The 14269-nt window shown below is 42.3% G+C and overlaps 1 non-coding gene across 1 annotated transcript; it reads left to right on the forward strand.

Moving 5' to 3' along the window:
- The first annotated feature begins 297 nt into the window (after nt 1-297).
- On the forward strand, nt 298-435 carry LOC119930195. Its single transcript, XR_005451683.1, has one exon. It is a non-coding gene; the product is annotated as a small nucleolar RNA SNORA7 (small nucleolar RNA).
- Nucleotides 436-14269: the final 13834 nt, after the last annotated feature.

The following is a 14269-nucleotide window of genomic DNA, read 5'->3' on the forward strand; positions in this document are numbered from 1 at the left end:
TACAGTCCCTACCCAACAGTGGGCTCACAGTCTAAAAGGGGGAGACAGAGAACAAAACCAAACATACCAACAGAATAAAATAAATAGAATAGATATGTACAAGTAAAATAAATAAATAAATAGAGTACTAAATATGTACAAACATATATACATATATACAGGTGCTGTGGGGAAGGGAAGGAGGTAAGATGGGGGGATGGAGAGGGGGATGAGGGAGGAAGGGGCTCAGTCTGGGAAGGCCTAGAGACAGATATTAACAGTAATAAATAATTTATAGATGGGTACATAGCTGGAGTCCCCCTCTCAGCGTCGCACCTGGAGAGTTTCCAGTCCTCTATCAGTCTCGACTATGAGAGGGAGAGTCAAGCAGAGGCCTATCCATTCCATCCCTAGCTTGGGCAGGGGCTAGCGAGTGGAAGGCCATCTGCTACAACTCAAAACTCACCCGTGCTGGGCAGCAGCGGCATCTGAGGGAGTCGAGGGCGGAGACTTGGGTTTACTGCGCGGAAGGAGGCCGTGGTCAACCGCTTCCATATTTTGATCAAGAAAACTCTCTGGATCCACTACCAGAACGATTGGAGATGGAGAGCGGGGCGTTCTGGGACAGGAGTGTCCGTGGTCTCGCTCTGGGTCGGAAACGACTCGATGGCATAAGACAAGAGAGGGGTGAATTCCAAGTTCCCAAAGAAAACAGATCCGACACAGAAGAGCCACCAGGTTGGAATAATGCACTTTGGATACCCTCCTCACCCCTCTTGCCCTTTTTCCCCTAACCTTTCCACTGGAGCCACTCAGCTGGCATAGTGGATAAATCAATCAATCAATCAATCAATCAATCGATCGTATTTATTGAGCGCTTACTGTGTGCAGAGCACTGTACTAAGCACTTGGGAAGTACAAGTTGGCAACATATAGAGACAGTCCCTACCCAACAGTGGGTTCACAGTCTAGAAGGGGGAGACAGAGAACAAAACAAAACATATTAACAAAATAAAATAAATAGAAGAAATATGTACTAATAAAATAGAGTAATAAATACGTATAAACATATGTACAGGTGCTGTGGGGAAGGGAAGGAGGTAAGGCGGGGATTGGGAGGGGGAGGGGGAAGGGGAGAGGAAGGAGGGGGTTCAGTCTGGGAAGGCCTAGTCTGGGAAGGCCTTCACTTTTCTGTGCCTCAGTTACCTCATCTGTAAACTCCACTTGTCAGCTGTGTGACTTTGGGCAAGTCACTTAATTTCTCTCTGCCTCAGTTATCTCATCTGTAAAATGGGGATTAAGTCCGTGACCCCCACGTGGGACAGCTTGATTACCTTGTATCTACCCCAGCACTTAGAACAGTGCCTTGCTCATAGTAAGCGCTTAATAAATACCATCATTATTATTATTATTATTATTATTAAAATGGAGACCGTGGGCCCCAGATGGGACAGGGATTGGGTCCAACCCGATTTGCTTGTAACCACTCCAGTGCTTAATACAGTGCCTGGCATATAGTAAGCTCTGAATAAATACCATTATTATTATCATTATTACTATTAATAATAATAATAATAATGAAAAGTCTAGCTAGCAACAAGCAGTGAGTCAAGAGGACTCTAGACAACTACCTAGAACAGCTTATGGGGCTGGGGACAAACATATGAAAATTGTGGCCCATGAACACATGTTGGAGACAGCGGAATTTTTTTTTTAATCTTTTCCTAGCCTGTAGGGAAGTCATTGCCTAGGCCCGTTTGCAGTCACACCACACCGTCATCCTTCCGGTGCACATTTAGAGCACCTGAAGAATAAATTTTTCATGACACGCTTGAGGCTAGTACCCAGAAAACAGGTTGCAAATGTGCTTTCTAAAAGCCATGTGCTCAGCAGTTTGACAAACTCCAGCGGTAATTTTTACTCCAGGCCTTGATGGTCAAATCAGTGCAGGTTCATTGGTGTTAATTCTGTTCATTCTGACATCTCCATTACCAGGCTTAAATACAGTCAACTCATTGCCAAAAGCCAAGCTTTCTTCAGGGTAATAAGTTCTCCCAAGCAAAGTAAAAAACAGCCAGAACCTAGGACAGCGTGATCGAAATCCAAAGATCTCTGTGGAAATTTTCCTGCACCTATATGTGTTTGGTTGGGTTTTAGAGCAGTCCAGTGGATCTCCTTGGGTTGTTGCTAGGGCTTTAATCCTTTAGGAATACATAGGTAGAGCCATCCTGCCTCCAATCCCTCCCCAAGGACACTGATGTCAGCGGGCACGCCTGATTGAGAAGTGGCAAAATGCACTTTCCCACATTCATTCATTCAATGGTATTTATTGAGCACTTACTGTGTGCAGAGCACTGTACTAGGCACTTGGGAAGTACAAGTTGGCAACATATAGAGACGGTCCCTACCCAACAACGGGCTCACAGTCTAGAAGGGGGGGACAGACAACAAAATGAAACATATTAACAAAATAAAATAAATAGAATAGTAAATATGTACAAGTAAAATAGAGTAATAAATCTGTACAAACATATATACAGGTGATGTGGGGAGGAGAAGGAGGTAGGGCGGGGGGGGATGGGGAGGGGGAGAGGAAGGAGGGGGCTCAGTTTGGGAAGGCCTCCTGGAGGAGGCGAGCTCTCAGTAGGGTTTTGATGGGAGGAAGAGAGCTAGCTTGGTGGATGTGCGGAGGGAGGGCATTCCAGGCCAGGGGGAGGATGTGGGCTGGGGGTCGACGGCGAGACAGGCGAAAACGAGGCACAGTGAGAAGTTGAGCGGCAGAGGAGCGGAGGGTGTGGGCTGGGCTGGAGAAGGAGAGAAGGGAGCTGAGGTAGGAGGAGGCGAGATGATGGAGAGGCTTGAAGCCGAGAGTGAGGAGTTTTTGCCTGATGCGTAGGTTGACTGGTAGCCACTGGAGATTTTTGAGAAGCGGAGTAACATGCCCAGAGCGTTTCTGCACAAAGATGATCCAGGCAGCAGCGTGAAGTATAGACTGAAGTGGGGAGAGACAGGAGGATGGGAGATCAGAGAGGAGGCTGATGCAGTAATCCAGTCAGGATAGGATGAGAGATTGAACCAGCAGGGTAGCAGTTTGGATGGAGAGGAAAGGGCGGATCTTGGTGATGTTGCGGAGGTGAGACTGGCAGTTTTTGGTGACGGATTGGATGTGAGGGATCTTTCCCTAGTTTTGTCCCCCTGCCCAGTAGCAGCATGAAGCAGGGTGGTCTAGTGGGAAGAGCCCAGGCCCAGAAACCAGAGGACCTGGGTTCTAATACAGCCTCTGCTACTTGTCTGCTCTGTGAACTTGGGCAAATCACTCAACTTCTCTGTACCTCAGTTTCCTCATCTGTAAAATGGGGATTAAGACTGTGAGTCCCATGTGTGACAGGGACTGAGTCCAACTGGATTATCTTATATCTACCCCAAAATGTAATACAGTGCTTGGCACATAGTAAGCGCTTAACAAATACCACACTTCGTAAGGGACACTTCCACAGCTTCTGCTGTTATGCCGTTCTTCCTTTGAAAAATAGCAAGTGCTTAGAACAGTTCTCCAGTACTTGACTGTGAGCCCGTTGCTGGGTAGGGACCGTCTTTATATGTTGCCGACTTGTACTTCCCAAGCACTTAGTACAGTGAAGCAGTGTGGCTCAGAGGAAAGAGCACGGGCTTTGGAGTCAGAGGCCATGGGTTCAAATCCTGGCTCTGCCACTTGTCAGCTGTGTGACTTTGGGCAAGTCACTTCACTTCTCTGGGCCTCAGTTCCCTCATCTGTAAAATGGGGATGAAGACTGTGAGCTCCTCGTGGGACAACCTGATTACCTTGTATCTACCCCAGCGCTTAGAACAGTGCTTTGCACATAGTAAGCGCTTAACAAATACCAACATTATCATTATTATTATTACAGTGCTCTTCACACAGTAAGTGCTCAATAAATGCGATTAAATGAATGAATGAATGCTTGGCGCATAGTAAGTGCTTAACCATAATAATACCATCATTATTATTATATATGTATATATGTTTGTACATATTTATTACTCTATTTATTTATTTATTTATTTTACCTGTACATATCTATTCTATTTATTTTATTTTGTTAGTATGTTTGGTTTTGTTCTCTGTCTCCCCCTTTTAGACTGTGAGCCCACTGTTGGGTAGGGACTGTCTCTATATGTTGCCAACTTGTACTTCCCAAGTGCTTAGTACAGTGCTCTGCACATAGTAAGCGCTCAATAAATACGATTGAGGATGATGATGATAAACTTATTTTGTAGAACGCTTTGCCTGCACTTAAATGGATAAGGAGTATTTAATGCTACATTAGGGTTTCCCATCAATCAGTTAATGACATTTATTGAGCACTTGCTGAATGCAGATCACTGTACTTAGCACTTGAGAGACTACAATATAATAGCTTTGTTAGACATGTTCCCTGTCCTCAAGGAGCTTACGGACATTAGAGGGAGAGATGGATATTAAAATAAATTACAGATCTGTACATAGGTGCTGTGGGGCTGAGGGCGGGTCGAATACAGCATACAAAGAGGAAAAGATCGAATGAGCTTTCATTCAGAAAAGCCTTTCCTGTGGGTGGAATGAAAAGGCAGCAGTGGCACGTATTGGGTTTCTAGTACTTATATTTGGCTTTAGAGGTTGGAATGAGGGGGAGGTGAAACTGGTGTGCCCCTGGACATTCTAGAACTTCCAATGGAAAATCATTTCCAAGAAATTTAAAGGAGTACATCAGGGCCCTCAGTCTCTGAAGCCCATCCAAAAAACCCTGCCCATCTATGAAACTGTTTATGTATACTGAACAACCATAAAGCTTTATAAGCTTCTCTGGGCAAGCCTGAAATCTTTTAGTTTGGAAATACTGACCCTCCATACGCATGTCCGCCATATTTTATGATTTTACATAGCGATCTAACTTGTAATAGCAGCAAAGCAGAAAACAATGCTAATTTCCCTAACATTTATTATTCCACTATCTTTCTCTTTCAAAGCAGCACCCCCGGAAACCGAGCAATAATTAAGCTTGCTGTTTCAATTTTATCTCAGCTCCCATGCCTGCTCTCCTGGCAACAGCCAGAATCATCTAACTTTCATGCAAGCTGCCGTTCCATCATGGGTTCTGAGTGTAAAGTGCATTTAGAAGATTGAAATGCAATGCAAATCTAAGAGAAGGAACAGCTTCTTATGGGATCTAATAAGTTGAAAATTGATGCCATAAGGGGAATGAAACAAAGAACAAGTCTGAATGGGATCAGGTATGAAAGATAAACAGCACCCATATTTTTCACAGTGGCCTGGAGCGTAAAGTTTGTGGGAACCTTAAATTCCCCCACGCCATGACATTGGTACATCTAATCAGCTAACATATCATGGAAACTGCAGTCAGCATCCTCCCCTCCTCCCACCCCCCCCATTCAAATCAATCAATCAATCAATCTCTGATATTTACTGAGCACTCAGTGTGTGCTGAGCACTGTTCTAGATAACTGGGAGAGTATAATATAGCAGAGTTGGTAAACACATCCCCTGCCGACAACAAATTTACAGTCTACAGGGGGACATGAATATAAATAATCATTCGTGGATAAGTACGTAGGCGTTATAGGAATCAGGTTGAGAAGAATAGCAAACACCCAGAGGGCAAAGATCCAAGTACATAGATGACGCAGAAGGGAGAGGGGGTCAGGGAAACAAGAGCTTAATCAGGGAAGGCTTCTTGGAGGAGATTTAAACTTAATAAGGCTTTGAATAGTGGTGGAGAGTGGTGGTTTGGTGTATATGGGGGCTCCAGGCATAGAGGGAGGATGTGGGCTGGGCTGTAATAGGAAATCAGTGAGTTAATATAGGAAGTGGCAAGTTAATTGAGTGTTTGAAAGCCAATGGTAAAGAGGTTTTTTTTTGGTGTGGAGGTGGATGGGCAACCACCGGAGGTTCTTGAGGAATGGGGAGACATGGACCGAATTTTTTTTAGAAAAATGATCCAGATAGTGGAGTGAACTATGGACTGGAGTGGGGAGAAACAAGACGCAAGGAGGTCAGCAAGGAGGCAGATGCAGTAGTCGAGGCAAGATAGTGATTGGATGAGCATAGTGGCAGTTTGGATGGAGAGGAAATGGTGGATTTTAGTGATGATGCGAAGGTAGAACCAACAGGATTTGGTGATAGACTGAATACATTGGTTGAATGGGAGAGAAACCTCAAGATTAGCACCATGGTTACTGGATTGTGAGGCAGGGAAGATAGTGGTATTGTCTACAGTAATGGGAAAGACTGGAGAGAATAGGATTTGGGTGGGAAGATAAGAAGGCCTGTTTTGGACATAATAATAATAATAATAGCATTTATTAAGCACTTACTACGTGCAAAGCACTTTCTAAGCGCTGGGGAGGTTACAAGGTGATCAGGTTGTCCCATGGGGGGCTCACAGTCTTAATCCCCATTTTACAGATGAGGTAACTGAGGCACAGAGAAGTTAAGTGACTTGTCCACACAGCTGACAAGTGGTGGAGCCGGGGTTTGAACCCATGACCTCTGACTCCAAAGCCTGTGCTCTTTCCACTGAGCCACGCTGCTTCTCACACTGCTGGACATGTTAAATTTGAGGTGTCAGTGGGTCATCCAGGTAGAGAGGTCTTGAAGTCAGGAGGAAATAAAAGACTGAGAGAAAGAGAGAGCTCAGAGCTGGGGTTGTAGATTTGGGAATCATCCACATAGAGATGGTAGTTGAAGCCATGGGAGCAAATGATTTCTCCCAGGGAGTGGGTATAAATTGAGAATAGGAGACCTAAAAAATGAGCTCTGAAAGACCCTCACTGTCTGAGGATGGGAGGCAGAGGGGGAGTCTGAAAAGGAGACTGAGAAGGAGGGGTTAGAGAATGAAGAGAGGGTAGTGTCAGTGAAGCCAAGGTTGGATAAAGGTTCAAGGCCAGAGAGTGGTCCACAGTGTTAATGACAGATGAAAGATCGAGGAGGAATAGGATGGAGCAGAGGCTGTCAAATTTGGCAAGAAGGAGGTCATATATGTCTACTGACTGGGCGTTCAGTTATTTATTTTGACTGCTAAAAGCATTTTTATATTTTTTTCCCAATGCTGAAAGTATGTTTGCATTTCCTATATATATTCTATAGAGTACCCAAAATTCAGTTGTGCATCTGAAATAGGAGATTTAAAAGTTGATTTGAAAATAGTTTCCCACAGCTTCTTGCTAGGTAATTTTAAAGATAAAATTCCACTGTTGCTTCCTTGAGGGAATTTCATTGCTTGATTTTTTTTTTTGTCTCCTTGTGACTCACTCACTCCAAGTGATCCAGACCCCTAGATCGGAAGTATGTGGCGAAGGAGCAGGAAAGGGAATAAATCAATCAATCAATCAGTAGTATTTAATGAGTGCCTACTGTGTCTTCAGAACACTGTACTAAGCGCTTCAGAACAGTAGAGTTGGTAATAATAATAATAATAATGGCATTTATTAAGCAGTTACTATGTGCAAAGCATTGCTCTAAGCGCTGGGGAGGTTACAAGGTGATCAGGTTGTCCCACGGGGGGCTCACAGACTTAATCCCCATTTTACAGATGAGATAACTGAGTCGCAGAGAAGTGAAGTGACTTGCCCAAAGTCACACAGCTGACAATTGGTGGAGCAGGGATTTGAATCCATGATGACCTCTGACTCCAAAGCCCAGGGTCTTTCCGCTGAGCCATGCTGCTTCTCCAACATGGTAGACATGTTTCCGGCCAACAAGGAGCTGACAGTCTAGAGTGGGAGACAAATAGGGGACATCATGAAGGTCACCTGAAATCTTTCCTAAGTCTCTGGCATTCCCAGTTATAACCCAGAGAATAGTATCCCTTTCCACTCTACGCATTCCCTGGATATGAATCGACCCATCTGAAATCTTTTTCCCAGTGTTTTCCAATGATGTGGTTTTGAGGGCATACAAATTAAAGCCCCGAAAATATTCCTTTCTGAAATATTCTAAGAATAAACCCTTCTAAGATTTTTTTAAAAGTATCTAATTTCTGTTGACACTGCCCATGCTCATTTGAAAAACAGTTTCTTTTCTTCTGAGTTTAAAATCTCTCTGCATAGATGATTTATTCATGATTCACTACTGATAGCAAAAATCTACAGTTGAAGAGAGATCAAGGCATCTCAAAGGAGAAAAAAAAAAAGAATTCCGAAACTCAAATAGGGGAGTAATGAATTCTATTGCTCTCGGCATATAATTGCTAAAAATATCCCCAAATTCCTTTTCATGAAATAGGATGGAAGCTTTAAAATTGTCACTAAGAGTATATATTTGCAGGTCCTCCCTAGAATTGCTGAGAAGGGAGATGGAAACTGATAATAAGTAAAGACCAGGGAGTTGGGGGTATTATATTGTTATAATATAACAATTATATTATAATGATATTATAATACACATTATAATAATATAATATATAATAATATAATATAATATATAATAATACAATAGAATACAATATAATATATTATATTATAATTCCCAAGTGCTCAATAAATGCTAATGGATGACTGACTGGCTGTCCGATTCAGGTGTGTTTCCTCAGTAAACATTAATATCTTTATTGGGATGCGTTCTGAAAGCTAACAGTGATCTGGAGTGCATGGATTGTCCTGGAGCAATGAAGAAGCAGATTATGAGAGGAAAATGAAGTAGCTTCCATTTGGACTGATGTTAATCTCTAGCTATTATGTGTCCCTAAAGATCCCTTGGGGATTTGGGTTTTTAATCCTCCTATTCTCTCCTGGAGGATCACCCAACAATGCCGCATCAATCAATCTTGTCTCTACCACAATTTAGTACAGTGCTTGATTGATAGTAACTGCTTAATAAATACCACAATAACAATTATTGTTATCATTAATCAAACAATCAATGGTATATAGTAAACACTTACAGTGCACAGAGCACTGTACTAAGTGCTCGGGAGAGCACAATACAATAGAGTAGGTATTATCCCTGCTCATAAGGTGCTTCCGTCTAGAAGGGGAAACATGCTGGAATAAATTACAGTACAGACAGGTTATTCCATGAAGGACATCGCTAGGTCTCTCTCTGATTGCCCTGGTCACAACACATAGAACAGCAGCTTTCTCCACTTAATAATAATAATAATAACGGTACTTGTTAAGCATTTACTAAGCACTGGGATATATACAAGTTAATCGTGTTGGACACAGTCTCTGTCCCATATGGGGCTCACAGTCTTATTCCCCATTTTTATAGATGAGGTAACTGAGGCACAGAGAAATGAAGTGACTCACCCAAGGTCACACAGCAGACATGTGTCAGAGCCAGGATTAGAATCCAGGTCCTGCTGACTCCTATGCCCAGGTTCTATCCACTAAGTCACATATTCCCTGGAGAAGCAGTATAGCCTCATGGATAAAGCACAGGCTTGAGAGTCAGAAGGAACTGGATTCTATTCCCTGCTCTGCCGTTTGTCTTCTGTGTGATCCTGGGCATGTCACTTCACTCTTCTGTGGCTCAGTTACCTCATCTTTAAAGTGGGGATTAAGACCGCGAGCCTCATGTGGAACATGGATTGTGTCCAACCTGCTTAGCTTGTATCTACCCCAGCACTTAGTACAGTGCCTGGCACATAATAAACACTTAACAAATACCACTAGAATAAAAAAGAGTGAGCCTCATGTGGGACAAGGACATTGTCTAACATGATTATCCTGTATCCACCTCAGTGATAAGTACAGTGCTTTGCACCTACAAATGCCACAATTATATTAGTAGTGGCAGAGCAAGAGGTAGACATTAAACTAAATTACAGATGGATAAGTACATAGGCACTGTGGAAGTGGGGTGTAGATTAAGGTGTTTTAGGATACCATACCCAAGTGCATAGGTAATACAGGAGGAAGAGCAAATAGTGGAAGTAAGGACTCAATCACGGAAAGTCTCTTGGGGGAAATGTGATTTTAGCAGGACTTTAAGACAGGGAGAGTGGTGGTCTCAGGGAGTGAGTTCCAGGCCAGAGGAAGGGTGCAGACAAGGAGTCAGTAGCAAGAAAGATGAGACATGTGCAGTGAGTAGGTTGGTGTTAGAGGACCAAAGTACGCATGTTGGGTTGTACTGGGAGATGAGCAAGGTGAGCTAGCTTAGAACAGTGCTTGGCACATAGTAAGCGCTTAATGAATACCATTATTATTATTAATAATAATAAAAATAATGCCATTTGGTAAGCACTATGTTCAAAACACAGTTCTAAGCACTGGGGGGATACAAGGTGATCAGGTTGTCCCACGTGGGGCTCACAGTCTTATTCCCCATTTTACAAATGAGGGAACTGAGGCTCAGAGACGCTAAGTGACTTGCCCAAAGTCACACAGCAGACAAGTGGTGGAGCCGGGGTTTGAACCCATGACCTCTGACTCCAAAACCCGTGCTCTTTTCCACCGAGCCACGCTTATGTACTTATCCATCTGTAATTTAGTTTAATGTCTACCTCTTGCTCTGCCACTACTGCTGACAAGCTGCAGAGCCGAGATTAGAACCCATGACCTCTGACTCCCAAAGCCGTGCTCTTTCCACTAAACACGCTGCTTCTCCAATAATAATAATAACAATAATAATAGAGAAGGAGCATGGCTCAGTGGAAAGAGCATGGGCTTGGGAGTCAGAGGTCATGGGTTCTAATCCCGGCTCCCCTGCTTGTCTGCTGTGTGACTTTGGGCAAGTCACTTAACTTCTCTGGGCCTTAGTTCCCTCACCTGTAAAACGGGAATTAAGACTGTGAGCCCCATGTGGGACAACCTGATTACCTTGTATCCCCTCCAGAGCTTAGAACAGTGCTGGGCACATAGGAGCGCTTAACAAAAGCCATCATTATTTATTATTATTTATTTAATAATAATTGCAGTATTTGCGCTTTCTATGTGCTTACTTTGCTCACTATTCATTCATTCATTCATTCAATCGTATTTATTGAGCGCTTACTGTGTGCACAGCACTGTACTAAGCACTTGGGAAGTGCAAGTTGGCAACATATAGAGATGGTCCCTACCCAACAGCGGGCTCACAGTCTAGAAGGGGGACAGACAACAAAACAAAACATATTAACAAAATAAAATAAATAGAATGAATATGTACAAGTAAAATAGAGTAATAAATATGTACATACATATATATAGGTGCTGTGGGGAGGCAGGCACTGTACTAAGCACTGGGGTGGATACAAGCAAATTGAGTTGGACAGAGTCCCTGTCCCATCTGGGTCTCACGGTCTCAATCCTCATTTTACAGATGAGGTAACTGAAGTTCAGAGAAGTTAATTGACTTGTCCAAGGTCACACAGTACATAAGTGGTAGAGCCAGAATTAGAATTAATGACCTTCTGAATCCCAGGCCTATGCTCTACTTACTACACTATGCTGCTTCCCCAGTGAGATTGTGTCTATCAACTCTGTTTTAGTGCACTCTCCCAAGCACTTAGAACAACGCTCTGTATGCAATCACTGGTCAATAAATATGATTGATAAATGTGATTGAGCTATTAGTCTTGGAGGAGATATGATGTTAGTAGGGCTTTAAAGATAAGGAGAGTGATGGTCTGTTGGCTCTGAAGAGGGAGGGACTTATATAGCCCGGTGGTAGGGTGACCAATGAGTACGGTGATAAAATAGTCTAATAACATTTCGGCAAGAACTTGGATTAGAATTACAGTGGCTTGGGTGGAGCGGAATGAGAAGGTCTGGAATATCCCCAGAACAATTATTTGTGACCATTTAAAAATGCTCAATTATTCTAGGTATTGCTCACCCCAATCAAAGTTGATTTATCGACAAAACAGGAGATAATGGTGATTCACTATGATTACGGCAGAATTAAATTGGTTTAAATGCATTTTATTAGAGAAGATGTTGAAAAAAGCTTATAATTTTTAAAATTAAATATGGGGGTAAGGAAGTTGGTGAACTTTGGGTTTACCCTAATTTTTAAACATGTTCAGAGAAGAGAAATTAGGCTAAATTGGGTAAAGCCCTAAAGATAAATTTCTTAACATATTGAATTTGAATGGTGCTTTTATTTTTTCAAATCCTTTTCTCATTGCTTAACTCATTTTGCCCTCCCAAAATTCCTGAGTTAGTGTGAGGCAGGTAATTCATTCAGTTGTATTTATTGAGTGCTTACTGTGTGCAGAGCACTGTACTAAGCGCTTGGGAAGTACAAGTCGACAACATATAGAGATGGTCCCTACCCAACAACGGGCTCATTCATTCATTCATTCATTCAATCGTATTTATTGAGCACTTACTGTGTGCAGAGCACTGTACTAAGCGCTTGGGAAGTACAAGTTGGCAACATAAAGAGACGGTCCCTACCCAACAGCGGGCTCACAGCCTAGAATATTATCCCCAATTTACAGATGAGGAAATGGAGGCCCAGGAAGATTAACTGACCTAATTAAGGTCATTCAAAACTGTAATTAGGAATCAGGTTCTCTGTTCCCCACACCCATGTCCTTTCCATTAGACTTAAATAATAAAGTTCACATATCCTTCTTTAAAGAGCCGTGCAGGTGTTTGTAAGGATTAGTAGCTGTCCATTGTAATGAAACTATGTTCACTTTCTTCACTCGATTCTTTGTGGCTAGATGTGTCTGCTCTCCTGCCCTTTCCTAATTGGTTTGATAAGTCTATCCAGGAAAATGCAATGTTTTTGCCCAAAATGCTCATCTTGGAAAACATAAAGGCGTCTTCGATTGTAGCTCTCAGAAAAATTAACCCTGTAGTGATCAAAGCAAGGACAGTTGTTCTTTTAAATGCTTAGTACCTAGTTGTCAGTGTATGACAATGTACGGTTCTGAAAGTTGGACAGTGAAAAAAAACAACAGGATAGAAAGAACATCGATTCTTTTTAAATGTGGTGTTGGAGAAGGCTTTCGTAAATACCATGGACTGCCTGAAAAACAAACAAGCGTTTTTTAGAACAAATTATGCCAAAGTGGTCTTTGGAAGGCCAAATGATTCGACTTAAATTAGCATTTTTCGGATACATAATCAGAAGGACTAATAATCTGGAGAAGACACTAATGCTAGGAAAAGTCCAGGAAAATGAGGAAGAGGCAGACCCGCAGCTAGATGGATATAGTCCATAACAACGATAAAGGAAGAACCGTAAGAAAGGTTGCAGATTATAGCAGAGGGCAGGATGTTCTGGAGAAAGTATATCCATGGAGTCACTATGAATCAGAATCGACTCGACGACACTTAATACTAATAACCTAGTTGACCCCCGGGACACGCTTGCCGACGCACTTGTTCCAGGCGCCTTAGAAACAAACTTCTGGGTACTTGATGGAGAAGAGCATTGAGTGAAAACTTATAAATATATTTAGGAAGGTAAATCAACAAGGTGAAGTTTTCATTTGAAGGTGAGCTTATTTTTTTTCTTGATCTGAAGCAGGCTTCAGAATGATCACGTTTTTTTTTTCTTGTGTCTGGCCCATTAAAGCCTACATTGGGATGACATCCTCAGTGACTTGTTTTTGATTGATTACAGAGAAAGTTCTTGCTTCTCCTCTTATTCATTTGCATATTTAAAGGACTTTGTTCCTGGAAGCTTCTTTTTCTTGGAAACTCCATTTTATCTTCTATTTTAGTTTCATTAAATCATGTGTAATCCACCCTTTGTGCCAAATTCATCCCACATGGAAATCACCGGTTGGATGAGGTGGATGTGAGGGTTATCCTGGGATAGAGCATTTGATCCTTTATTTCTGAGGACTGTTTGCTGGAATTATTCTTACTGCCTATCAACCCACCAACCTGACGGCTACCCAACACCTATTAGCAAAGACACTCAATATTTTGAATATCCCGTTTCGTGCTGAGTAATTTTTTAGGTGGAGAATCCCTTGTCCAAGCAAACACCAAAATAGTTTTACTTTTGAAAGTCTCCCATCTCCTATGGATTTTATTGGTCAGTTCCTCAAGGAAATGGAATGGACACTGTGCTATTGTCCAGATTCCACTTCTCTAGCTGTTAGAGATTTCTTCATATTTGACCACTCTGACCTAAGCACTTAAATTCTTTAGCAGTGCTTAAATGCTTAATCCCATGGATTAGACTATAGACCCAAGATCAGAAGGTCAGGCTCACTGTCATAGACACTATATTGCAAGCATCTTCTTGCCTCTTAACCTGAAGAAACTATTTCTTGATGAATTAAGAGGAAATGGTTTTTTCTGCTTCCTTCCACACATCAAAGAGTGTCCCTATGATCTCTCTAGC

The sequence above is a fragment of the Tachyglossus aculeatus genome, chromosome 6, assembly GCF_015852505.1.
Source record: "Tachyglossus aculeatus isolate mTacAcu1 chromosome 6, mTacAcu1.pri, whole genome shotgun sequence".
NCBI lineage: Eukaryota > Metazoa > Chordata > Mammalia > Monotremata > Tachyglossidae > Tachyglossus > Tachyglossus aculeatus.